Source organism: Sphaerodactylus townsendi, linkage group LG03 (genome assembly GCF_021028975.2).
Source record: "Sphaerodactylus townsendi isolate TG3544 linkage group LG03, MPM_Stown_v2.3, whole genome shotgun sequence".
Taxonomy (NCBI): Eukaryota; Metazoa; Chordata; class Lepidosauria; order Squamata; family Sphaerodactylidae; genus Sphaerodactylus; species Sphaerodactylus townsendi.
This window is the reverse complement of record NC_059427.1, coordinates 127,717,794-127,731,307: the sequence shown is the minus strand read 5'-3', so window position 1 is coordinate 127,731,307 and position 13,514 is coordinate 127,717,794. Positions and strand designations below refer to the sequence as shown.

Here is a 13,514-nt window from a genome sequence, read left to right as displayed (position 1 = left end):
CAGTGAATAAATATGTTATCGGGAATAAATATGTTCAAGTTACCATTACGACAACACAGCAATGGCAAATATTTATTCAGTTCATATTTTATGAAATGCTGCAAGTTAACTCCTCAGACTTAACATGAAGAAATTGAAGGAAAAGTGGAGAAATCATTATTACAAATATTTGAGGGATTTACCTAGTTCACCATTTCTCACTTACAATCACTCTTCAAATCACTAGAGTGTTGGAGTAGTCCAACTGCCTGACACGAGTATGATGCATCCAATCAGTCTATCACAATTCAAGATGCTTCTATAAATGTATGCTTCCATAAAGTTAAGTGTGGGAATGGGCCAAAATGCCTAAAAATTGTATTTGATATCAAGGATTTGTAAACTTGAAATGGATTTATAAAATCAAAGGTTTGATCTGAACCACTGTCCAGGCCTGCATGTCAGCAGACACGTAGCTTGTCAGTGGTCATGCAGGAAAGTAAAGATTAAATCTTTAAGATCTGGTCACTCCAGATATGTGACAGAAGACATGCATTTATGACTTGTTTTTAAGAAATAGCTACATGGGATAGCTACATGAGTAAACAAAGTCATAAAGAGAGCAGAGGTTAGAACTGAATGAATGTGATTAGTTAATTGAAAAAAATGTGTATATATATATATATATATATATATATATATATATAATTTTCACATTCACATTCATTCTATATCTATATCTATATCTATATCTATATCTATATCTATATCTATATATATATATAAAAATATATATCTATATCTATATCTATATCTATATCTATATCTATATCTATCTATCTATCTATATATATATATACACTCACACACACATGCACATATACACATACATACACACATACATACATATATATATATGTTAATGAACATAGAAATGATAATGAGAGATTCATATTCACTGGTATGTCAATATAATTGTATTAGAATCAATGTTTGTATAATTGTTAAAATCATATTTTAATATTTTAACATGAGAAAAGGGAACTTTATGCTTTTAAGGAATGTATGTAAAACCTTTATACCTTGTTATCCTTGAATACCCAAAAGGAAGAAGTTAGTTTATTGCCCTGCCAAGGGGAGGGACAGAAACAGGAGCTGACAGAGAAAGGAAAATTCCAGCTTGTGTATGTGACAATGTTTTAGTCAGAGAAGCAATTTGATTCAGAGGCTGTCTTAATGTGACAAGGAGACAGAATCAGCCAATCAGATTTTAAGGTTCATGCAGAAAGCACGTGAAAGGGGTATGATCTTATGGGATATGTTTACAGGTATGAACTATGACGTATGTATTCTTTGCATCTATAAAAATGAAGTCTTTATCTGGTTAAGATGTGACTCTTCTAAGAGAGTTACCCTGTGTGTGAACTGTTAAAATTCTGCACAGCAAAAATGATCTTTTTGTTTCAAACCTGCTTCTTGGGTATTTTCTAACTAAACTCAACTGTGAAGGACCAGAGACGCGGTTCTGGCCTCACATAAGGGTAGTCTCCTATGGTGTTCTCACTGGCTGAGATTTGGAAACATTATGGGAATAAGATGAGGCCCTTACAATATTGTTTTCCTCTGCTGTCAAAAGGCATAGTGTTTACTTCAGCTGTTGTTCAGTCTTCTGATCAGTTATACCCATTTATTTAGAGAGAAAGTATTATAACAGTATTTTGTGTTATGACACATGCTATATTGTACCATATGACATTGACATAGAACTCTGTTCAGATCCCAAAGAAGCTGCTGCACCAAGGACAATAATCTTATTTAATTTTTCCATCTGAAATTTGGTGTGGCTGATAATTATATTGTCTCTTAGAAATTAATTATTGGTAATGGTGTCAAATCAATTATTTATTGAGAAACTGACTGCTTCCCCTATCTCATTGCTTAGAATGGCTCTGGTCATATCTCTGTAAAGAACAGCTTATCATAACTGACAGAGCTTCTAGATTGTTAAATTTTCATACACATTTCATCTGACCAGGGCTCTGGGTGCCCGGATCACTAAAGATAAACCTACAGCTAACACTTTTGAACTGCATGTATTTCCTGAAAATGTACTTGCCAACAAAACATTAGTAGAGTATTAAAGCCGAGGAACTGAGATCATGTGCATTTGTATGCTACTTAAGGGCATAGACTAGGAATCATCAAATTTTAAATCCCAGCTTTGGAATTTGAGATTGTTATTACACTGGCATCAAGTTTTAATATACTATATGATAGGGCAGATGAAGCTATCCTTTTTATCATCACTTGACTTTTGTGCATGGTTGGCACAGTAAGAAAACAGAAAATTGGGGGGGGGGAGGAGAGGAATAGATGGTGTTAAACATTTATATGCAAATATTAAAAAACCTGTGATCCAAGATGGGGGAATTGGAATGCTCAATGCTAAAAAGAATAGAATGAACATTTCAGAAACCAAGTGAAATACAACTATCCTTGGATATAAATTTCATAGAAATGTCAAGGAAGGCTGTCTGGGGATGGTGCAATTCTGTACATCACAGAGAGCACGGAGGACCACAGATTAGGGAAGAGAAATCAACTCTGCTGCACAATCATTACAGATGAAATTGTTAATTTATAAAATAATGAATAGCATGGAAAAAGTGATCAGCAAGAACTGTCCTGTAATATTAGAACTTTGATGCACCCATTAAAGTTGATGGAATGTAGATTCAAGATAGACAATAGGAAATACATAATTATCTCTACCACAAGATACAGCGATTGCAGCTACTTGAGATGGTGTTAGGTACCACAGACTAGAACCCAGAATCTAAGGTCTTGCTTTGTGTGCGTTTAGAGTGGTCTGCTACAGGTTAAATCACTTCTTCCACACTGTACCACCCTCAAAATATCCAATAGGGAACTATGTATTGATTGGATGGTCCAATGAGAGCTGTTGAAATCAGCTACCTGCCATGGAGACACCTTCATATTGGTTCTTCAAAGTCTTGTTGGTAATATAAATAGTCTAATACTTCTGTGGGATCTTAGAAACTTAACCATGCCAGCATTTGATTTAATTTAATTTCAAACTGACCCAAAGGTTCTGGTCCTGACTACATTTTTGTTAAACCTCAATCAGCCCTGATAGATCCTGATTTCTCCCTGGTCTGACATTTCAGCTGGGCCCTGCTCCGCTCTGATTGCCTGACCTTCAACATAATTTGGAATATTTTACTCTGCCTGATAAGTAGAGTAACCAACCTCCAGCTGAACTGCAAAGATCTCCCAGAACTAAAACTGATTTCCAGAATATAGAAATCAGTTCATTTGGGGTGGGGGGTGGCAGCTTTAAAGAGTGGATTCTGTGGTATTAACTCTTCTGAGGTCCTCCCCCTCCCCAAACTCCATCCTCCAACAGACTCCACATCCCCAAATCTTCAAGAATTTCCTGTCCTGAAGTAGGAAACCTTATCAGCCTTGACCCTTGATACATTAAAAGGCGATGATGCAACTCTGCATTTTTTGTGCACTGTGAGGCAGATTTTCCCATCAGAGACTGATCCACTTTTGGTAAAGCGTAGCCTTGAATTGATGTTATAATAATGTTCCACTCTTTGAAAACTATTATTCTGGTTTTTAGCTCAGCCTCAGAAACTACTGGAAAGATATGAGTGTCTCTTTATTTGCAGACAAACCCCCCCCCCCCCCCCCGCGCTTTATAATGGCACTTGAGAATTTTGTAAGTGCAACAAAAAATCTTTATTAGTTAACAAGGATGGTATTAGACTTTTTTTAAAAAGATGGTAAACTTATTAATGTAGCCCACTATAAATTTTCACTTCTTTTCACAAGCTTAAGTGTCATTAATCTTTTGTTTCTCAGTTTATTAGTTCATATATAAGAGGGGACTTTTTTTGTTCATTGGTGTTATATTTTCATACATTAATAGTTATTTCTACTTAGCATTTCTCAAAACTACTAGGTTCTTGAAGGCTGGTACCCTTATTTCAGTATCCTGAGCCTATTTTCCATTAGACACTCAATTTACCATCACACTCCTGAGGTAACCTTTGCTGGTCTCAAATACAACAGACCAGGGAATTCTCTTTAGAGCACTATCTTCCTTCTAACTGTTTTAGGATTATTTTTCTATGTCTAGAAGATATATTCCTTTCTATTTTGGGGTCTGAGTGAGAGCCAGCATGGTGTAGTGGTTAAGAGCAGGTGGGCTCTAATCTGGAGAACTGGGTTTCATTCTCCACCTGCTGGGTGGCCTTGGGCTAGTCACAGTTCCTTGGAACTCTCTCAGCCCCACCTCCCTCACAAGGTGTCTGTTGTGGGGAGAGGAAGGGAAAGGAGTTTGTAAGGCACCTTGAGTCTCCTTACAGGACAAAAAGGTAGGGTATAAATCAAAACTCCTCCTCCTCCTTCTTTCTTCTTCTTCTTCTACAAATGCTCTTTGGCCTTTCCCCAAAACAACCACCTAGTTCATATGTTTGTATACCACTGCTATCAGCATAAGCTGACACTTAAAAAACTTTAGTCCAGACCTTTCCCTCTGAATGAAAATTCCCTCAGAATACACTTCTCACTCAGTTAAGGAATCTCACATGCACAGGAGGAATCCCTTCCCCCAAGCTGTTTACCTTCTGCCTCACAGAGGACAGCCTCCTCTAGATTTTTTCAAGCTGCTTGATCAGCCAATCAGAAAATAGAACAGCTTACCACTCTGAGCTGTCTAGCTCCTCACTCTCTGGATTGTTGCTTCTGACTTCACTTTGAATCTAATTTACACATGCAGTCCATTAGAGGGAATCAAAGGCCATTTCTGCACGGCCCCCTCGCGCCCCCACGCCGGCAGGAGTTCCGTTTGGTGATACAACATCACCGCGCAAGCCGCAGCGAAAACAGGCAACGGGAGAGGCCGGCAGAAGGCAAGGAAGCGTGCTCCGCGACGGAAGCTGCCATTTTCATTGGCCGCCAGTTGTATGCCGCGAGTTCGCTTCACGCTGCCCTCCGACCCCTGGAGGTTGAGGACTGTGTCTTCGGGCTGGCATTACGCCTGCGGAAGGCGTAATGCAGCCCATGCGCTGCCTCCGACCCCTGGGTTGGAGGACAGTGTGGGGCCCGAGGGCTTCGCGGCACTTCCCTGGGGGCGGAAGCGGCGAGAAGAATCTTCCCGGGCGCTGGTTTGCACAGCGCCCGCAGGGAAGACTGATCCCTCAACAACAACCCCTTTTGAAAAGGGTTGTTGTTTTAGAAGGGCGGTTTGACGCTTGCGCCCTGGGAGGGAAGAGGCGTCAGAGTCTGCTGCGTTGCAGCAGCTGGCGCCAGGTCGCGAACGGCGGCCTGGGGGGGCCTTTGGTTTGGCCCCATGGGCCGTTAGAAGTAGAGCGGGCCGTGCAGATACAGCCAAACAAATTTATGGAGGATAACTTTCAGGGGCATTTGGTTGGCCAAAGTGGGAAAGAGGTTTGGTGATACAACATCACCTAAGGCACCGTATATGGGCATAAAATGTACAACTCTGCAAGAAAAATGTTGAATTTGCACTTTGCAAATGGCTCAGAGTTAATCAAAAACTATTTTTAAAAGTGGGCAAAAGGTTGTAAACAACTTTTTCTATCTAGCTTCCAGTTTTCCAAGATAATAGGATGGCAATTCATATGTCAGAATTCACTAGAAGAATAAAGATTCTCAGCGAGGCACCAGGAGCTGCACATAAACAAAGAAGACTGCAAGAAATTTCTTGGAAGCTGGATAGGAATTTTCCATTAGGTAGGATGAGAGGGGTTGGATAGTAGAGAATCTTTGCCATTTTTCAGGAAATAGAAGAGGATGAAGGTTTGAGAATTCTTTTGGTAGGAAAAGTGAGTTAGACCTTGAGGAAAGAGACCAACAAAATGATAGTAAAAGACATGAACACAACTTGAACAGAAATCTGGAATCTTTAATAGTATTTTCCAAACCTCTTAAATCAAAGCTGTGTGTGTTTCTTGGGATTTTTATAGTGACAGCATGCATAGATTATTCAATTTATTTTCTTTTGCTCAGAAGTTAAGTCCATTTTTGCTCTACATACTTTTTTATAACCAAATGGCAGCTCATCAAAACGAAGTTAATTTCTATTTTTCTGAAATTGGTGTTATGGCGATCTGTCACACTCACAGAAAAGCCTTAATGGGTTCCTGCTTACAAAATGCAAAGAGAAGGCAGGGAGATTCCTGCCCAGATTTGTATTATTCTAATAAGTGAGATTTCAAAGGTTTCTTCCACATTTCAAGAAAAGTCTCGGGAGACAGAAAAAGAATGCTCGGATTGCTGTTACTAGACAAGCACACATCTAGCTCTCAACCTGCCGGCTGCAGCGAAAAGGAATCCTTTATGTGCTACGGAGTGAGGGGAGGCAGTGGAATACAACTGGAGAGGTAGTCTTCTCTCCAAGATGATGGCTTGAGACCTAAGCTCATTGAGTACATTTCACTGTACTGTGTGAAATCGTGCAGCTATTAAGTCCACTGTGTTCTCTGAATCCCAGCTGCTAGATGTGTTCCTTGAGTCAGTCTGGGCATTCAGTGAAGGTGCTCAATGAACTGCATAAAGCTCCCAACATGCTGTTAGCAATGGTAAGATCCATTTTACCATTTCTTTTCACACAGTTGTGACTTGTAGGGTTAGAGAGAGTTGCTCCTCAAAAAACATAGGCCTCTTGGAGGCCTGGAAGTTTGGTTGCTTCATTAGGAAAGATACTCTGAAAGATATCACTGTAAATATAGGAAATTGACATTGTTAGGCATAGAAATCATGAAATTGCTAGTGAAGATTTGGACAATTCACAACTCCCATTTTCTGACTCAACAAAGCTTTAGCTACTTGAATTGTTGAGAGCTGACGAATGGACCGCAACTAAATCTCTGTATAATTTGTTGAGGAAAATTGAGATTAATATGCACAAGACAGGAATGAGTAACAAGAGCTGAAAATTAATTGCATTTGTAAAAAGTCTATCAAACTACACTGGGGATTTGCCCCAGAATCAAATATTTACAAACAGAATTTAAGAGGAAAAAGTATCTGCGTAGACAACTACAAAACTGCTTACGAAGTAGGGTAGACTGACATAAAACAGCACATATAGTTATATGTTATACTTCAAACAGTTATACTTCATCTGAAGAGGGGTTGAACTGGACTGTATGACAATGGCCTCTATGTGGAGACTGGCTAAAATGCTATTCATGTGTACACTGGCTATCCATCTATATCACCTCCATTAGAAGGAATATCTCCATTCCATACTATAGCCAGACATTCTCAGCAACAGCCAGCAGTGGTCTGGAAATGTTTCACATGCAGGCAATCTGCATAGTGAATCCCATGTAGTGCTTTTTATCATGCAGAAACCCATGTGATGGTCACAGCCCAGACCAGAACTGCATCCACAAATCCCTCAATACTGCACTGCCATTACATGCTTGCTACTGGACATCCCATTCTGAACAAATCACTCTAGTTGCAAACAAGAGATATGCAAGTGCTGCAGTTGCACAGTATCCACTGATATGTGAGTGCAAGTGTTGTTTGTGATGACCAAGACTGTGAAACTGCTTGGCTCAGCTGCAAGCATTCCCCGGGATTTGGGCATGAAACACTGATCAATTGGTCATGACCGCATATTGTTAATTGCCTCAAGAAGTCAAGGAATGTTTTTTTTTCCTATCAGTAATGGAAAGTCTTTTCCATTATAATCATAAACCCTTCTGTTACTAAGGGTAGATGTCTGTGCCCTCATTTTTGTAGGGCACATCCTTTGTGAGCAGTATCTACACTTACAGTCTCTCAAGGACATCTGAGGGCTACTAGAAAGTCTAATTCAAATAATAATAAGGCAATTTCTTCATACCCTTTAACTCTTTCTGTCTTTCCCCCCGTTTTCATTTCAAATGCTGTCACCATGAAAAGTCCTAACTGCCTTTTAAGTCCCTTAACTTTAACAAAGCCTTTTGGGCATGTGGTGCTTGCCATTTCCAAAAGTAATACCAGCAGGACATAGCAAGTGTGCACAATGGGGACTTTGCTTTCTCTTTAAAAAAATCTCTCAGACTAAAATCTGTAAACCTAGAGGAGCATTCAGATTTCCGACAAGACTTTTTCTAAGAAAGAAACAGAGAAAATCTGAATGAATACACACTTCTGTGGATTATGGCATAGGGCCTGTCTAATTATGAAGTAGAGTGAAAGGACAGAATGGCTGCATGTTTTATTGTTCTCCTCCTGCATAAAAGTTAAAAAGTACACTTGGTTTTCCATTGCTTTGTGTGAATTACTAGATAGATCTCACACCAGGTGAACGGACTCAAGGTTTGTGGGCCTGCATACATGCAGTTTTCATGTGGCACTGCTCAGACAAAACAACACTGAACGATTTGGAGGGGGAGATTACATGGCACTGTTTTTGACAATGTTCATGTGTGTATCATGTGTCTATTAGAGAGACTATGACAAACCTTCCATAGGTTTAATCAGACATCACAAGAGACTACATGACCATATTTCAAAGTGTGTTACAGAATGAGATCCATGATAAACGTGAATAACAGTGTAATCAAGTTATTGCTCCTGATATACTGTGTTTCCCCGAAAATAAGACCTACCCCAAAAATAAGCCCTATCATGATTTTTCAGGAATTTTGGAGGAGTCTTAAAATATAAGCCCTACTCCAAAAATAAGCCCTACCGGTAGTTACAGATCAGGATGGTGTGATCCAGCAGTGTGCTCCCTGCCAATGAGGATGCAGCTTGCATCACGTGTGACGGGGAAGCAACGGGGCTGCAAAGAGCCTGCCTTAATGAATTGTGAAGGTACTGTATTTCCCCTAAAACAAGCCCTACCCCGAAAATAAGCCCTAACACATCTTTGGGTGCAAAAATTAATATAAGACCCTGTCTTATTTTCGGGGAAACACTCTTTTTGGTGTACTTTTCAGTGTAAAAATGGGGGCCTTTCCAAGAAAAAGAGCCACACTTTGGTTTAAGGTGTTCCAATCCTATATGACTCATTTCCCTGTGTGACAGGCAGATGAGCTCAGTGGGACCAAGCTAGATGTGCCTTGCAGCTTGTGTGGAAATAAACATGCCAGAATGGTGCACGGCTGCCTATAGGGCAGTGGTGGCGAACCTATGGCACTCCAGATGTTCATGTACTACAGTTCCCATCAATTGGCCATGCTGGATGGGAATTGTAGTCCATGAACATCTGGAGTGCCATAGGTTCGCCACCACGGCGATAGGGTAACTGGAATGGGACAACTGGTAAGGATCTTTTAAAGCCAATGAGAAGACAAGTGAAAGGGAAATTGAAAAGGTGAGGAGAGAGTTATGACAGGAGGGCAGGTGATAGGTGTGGCAGCAACTGCCGAAGGATTAGGGTCTGACAAGCCAGCAAGAAAGGAGCTGGAGGGTTGGAAAACAGCCAGAAGTCAACACGCCAAAACTGAGAATACTCACAGAGATGGGTGCAGCTATGTGACAGTTGCTGAGGTGATGGAGGCTGAATCAAAGGATAGACTCTTACCCAAGAGGAAGGGAAGAAGCAACTAGGTGGGATTTGATAGAGAGGACAGAGGGAAAGAGAACTTAACAAAGAGGCACTGAAGGTAAGGCTATGAGGAGGGACTGGTGAAAAACACAGGGAGGGAACTTAAGGGAGGACCTGGAAGAGGTGAACAAAGGAGATGAGAGCAAGGGCTTGAAATGGGACAAGGCAAAAACCCACAAGGGCCCAGGGCCAAAAGAGAAAGGTTTCAGGGGGCACTGGGGTGGCTTGGCAGCTAGCAAAAAGGGGATGGAGGTGGACCTATTGGTGAAGTAACCTCATTAGATTGCAAAAGGAGGAAAACATAGAAGCAACCTCTGCTGTTAACACGGGGAAGCCCAGGTTTGAGGCTACCTGAGTGACACCCATCTCATGATTATCCAGTTCCTCCTTTTGAAAATTTAGCAAATACCAGTGGCCTATGACTAACAAGATCAGGAATGATGAACAAGCTTGACTGGTGGTGTGAAAAACCTACTGTTGAATCCCCTTGAATGCCCACACCTGCCTGTACCACTGTCCTAGCCTTACCAATGGGCTCTCTCAAGAAACCAATTATAAATTCAGATAATTGCTTCTTAAGAACTGCTAGAAGCCATAATTTTCAACATGTGAGACTGGACTCCTTCAGGAACGTAAAGAAAAGGTCCCTTTGTTGGGTGTCGACCCCTGTGTTTTAGTATGGAACAACTCAAAACCATTTTAAGAAGAAAGTATTTGCTTGGTTCTTTGCTTTTGTCTCTTAAGAGCATATGAACACACACTGTGTACCCTCCTTTTCCCTACTCCAACTCACCTGGGATATGAATGAGCTCTGCCTCATTTGCCCTTGATACACTAACAGAAGTCCAAAATTGTTTGTACTTTGACCTCTGGAGATTTGCTATGACAATGTTTAAGCAACTGAAATAGACTATTAGACATCTGAGATACTGGACTGTGGTGTCTACCAGCCCAGTTACTAAACTGAATGACTACCATTAATAACACTAATTTTCTTCCCCATCACAACAACTGCTTATGCCTCAATTTCTTATGGCATTACTTCTGGCTGGCAGAAGCAAACTTAGACTGGTGAAGTATAGCTTTGATGGATTGTGGAGCAAAATGTTGATTAGGAAGTGGGGGTTAGGATCAAGGATGTTCAGTAAAGTTCCCCTTCCACACATGCAGAATAATGGACTTTCAATCCACTTTCAATCCACTTTGCAGCTGTGTGGAATAGCCAAATCCACTTGCAAACAATTGTGAAAATGGATTGAAAGTGCATTATTCTGCATGTGCGGAAGGGGCCTATGTGTAAAAGCAAAGTAATAGGAAACAAAGCCTCTGAGTTTTACCACAAATGCAGAGATCTAGGATGTAACTAAAGCAAAAGTAGACTAACAGAGAGAGGCCAGCAAAAGCAATGATTTATTGATTGACACATGCAAGAAAACAACAAAAGTAGAAAAATTGATTAAATATTTAACCAGGCATTCAACTCCTTGCTTTAAAAAAAAATTTTTTTCATCAGTCTCCTCCAGATAAGTAAAAGAAACAAAGATGAAATCCCTACACAAAATTACTTATGTCAGGTTAAGCCAAAGCAGTGCACAAACACAGGAGGAAAGCCTCCTGCTTTACTATCTATATAACTGAAATCTGGTGGTTTCTTTCTGAACCAAAGATGTTATATTTTCTGAGACATACACTTTTAGAGGCTGATAAGACCACCCTGGGAGAAATGTTAATGCACAAGCAATATGAATCAGAAGAAACAATGGATAGTATTTATTGTAGATGAACTACATGATCTTATGAACACATTTAATGAATGGCAACCAGACCAAAGCCGTTGCTAAAATCTGCGCAAGAAACAGACTAAAGACATTACTCAGAAAATGAGCATTTTATTACAAACCGATTTCATTTAGCTTATGTTTAAGGGTACAAGCTTCAGACATACACAAATCAACTAAAGGTAAATACATTTACTGTTAAATGGATAGTGATATTCTGAGTCACACTTCTTTGTCATACATTCAGGTGAGCCAAAGCACACTAAAACACTTGCTACTGACAAAACCTGAAACCAGCTTTTACAAATCAAAGTTAAGTAAATACCACTTGACAAACATGTTCAAACACACAGACAAAGATCCACAGCTGTTTTCAGAAGTGGTAACGGAGAGACTTTGTTACGTTTCCATCAGTAGATTGCTTCTCATTTACAGCCACAAATAGCAGGTATATAATGTGGCAGGCAGGCACAGCTTGTACTGGGAAGTCTTAAGGAAGTCAAGATGCACAGTAGTAAGTTATACATTTTTCCCTTGCCTGGTCATTAGTGTCAAGATTTTAATCATTTGTACTGAATGTGCTCATCTTAAAGTCATAGATTGTGGCTGTCACTGCCAGCAGACTCAACTACACTTTTTTAAAACCTCTAATAAATCTCTTCCGGGCTCCAATCCAGTCAGTATTATATGTCTAGATGCAGAGTGTTGCAACAGCCACACTAATCTCACATTCATTACTACCTTTCCAATGAATATACGCTCAAAGTTCTAGATACTGCAATACAGATTGCAAGACGATTTTCATCACTTCTGCATCAGAAAGACCTTTCTTCTACAGTAATCTACGTCTGACTGGCCTTCTTCACACCTACCTTTATTCCATTAGATGGAGTTCACAGCTCAGGCTGTCTTCTTGGCTTATTCTTATGACTGAGTCACCCGCTCTCCAAATCTCCCTGAACTGCTTTATTGTGAAGCCTCGTATTTATGGTTCCTGACCATATATATTCAAAGGCCTTACATATTCAAAGGTCTTCTATATTCTCCACATTACAGCATTCTGAAGGCATTAACAGATGTTTTTCATTCAAGTACTTTTTTTTTAACTTAGCTCCTATTGCTACCATAACAATGAATTGGAAAAAGCAAAGTGTAACGACGTAATAAACTGCCCTACCCGCTAAAGGTGGCCAGAAACAAAAACAATACAATGCCATCTTGACCCGACTATCAGGTTTCTGCAAAACAGAAGCCATAATTCTCAACATGCTGGCTAATTGACACACATACCAAGATGAGAATTAGGATGGGAATTAGACCACTATTCTGCAATTGTGGGACAGCCATTCCATTTAACACAGGGAGCTGTTCTACAAACTGAAAGACAATTAAAATGGTCGATCAGGCCTTGATAAATTTTCTCTGGGCCTACAATCCAATCCAAAAATTAAGAGCCCAGATTCATTCATATCAGATCCATATCATACAAATACATTTTTCCTATGTTATATTAAACAAATTTAATATTGTTTTTTAAATGGGGTTGCCAACTGGCCGAGAGAAAAATGTCCCATCCCTTTAATAGAGGATTAATGAAGTATTATTTATCAGATGATGGTATTTAGTTCCACAAAAAACTTCAACAGGCTACATATCAAGCTTTTATTAAAGGAATGGGGCATTTATCTCCACATCAAAATTATTTTTATTTTTTTGTTTCAAATGATACTAATTCAGATCCAAGACAAAAATTTTGAAAGGCTGGCAAACTCAAATAAATTTATCAGGAACAACAAAATACCCAGATTTAGATTTAAAGTCCTACAAGATGAGGGGAAAAGAGATGGTCTAACATGAGGTTATATTACCAGGAAGCAGGTTTGATATGGATCACAGATTGGATTAAAAACACAAGACAAAGAATAATAAAATTAGAAACAGTAGGTCTGAATGTAGCTATACATAATTATTTATGGCCAGAATAGTTGCTGTAGATGAGAGACATAAACATAAAAGACACACATGTAATAAGACGAGGTCTTAGGAATTTGGACCAAAGCATACAAAAGATTAAGTCTGCCCCTTAAGGAACCTCTTCAAGAGAGGTAGAGAAAGCAGCAAGCCAACTCCATCATGAAAAGCAGGTATCG

General features: G+C 39.7%; 1 protein-coding gene across 6 annotated transcripts in view; it reads right to left on the bottom strand.

The window, feature by feature from the left end:
- Positions 1-13,514, bottom strand: part of RPTOR (regulatory associated protein of MTOR complex 1) — a 458,205-nt gene that overhangs the window by 140,345 nt on the left and 304,346 nt on the right. The window lies entirely within an intron of this gene.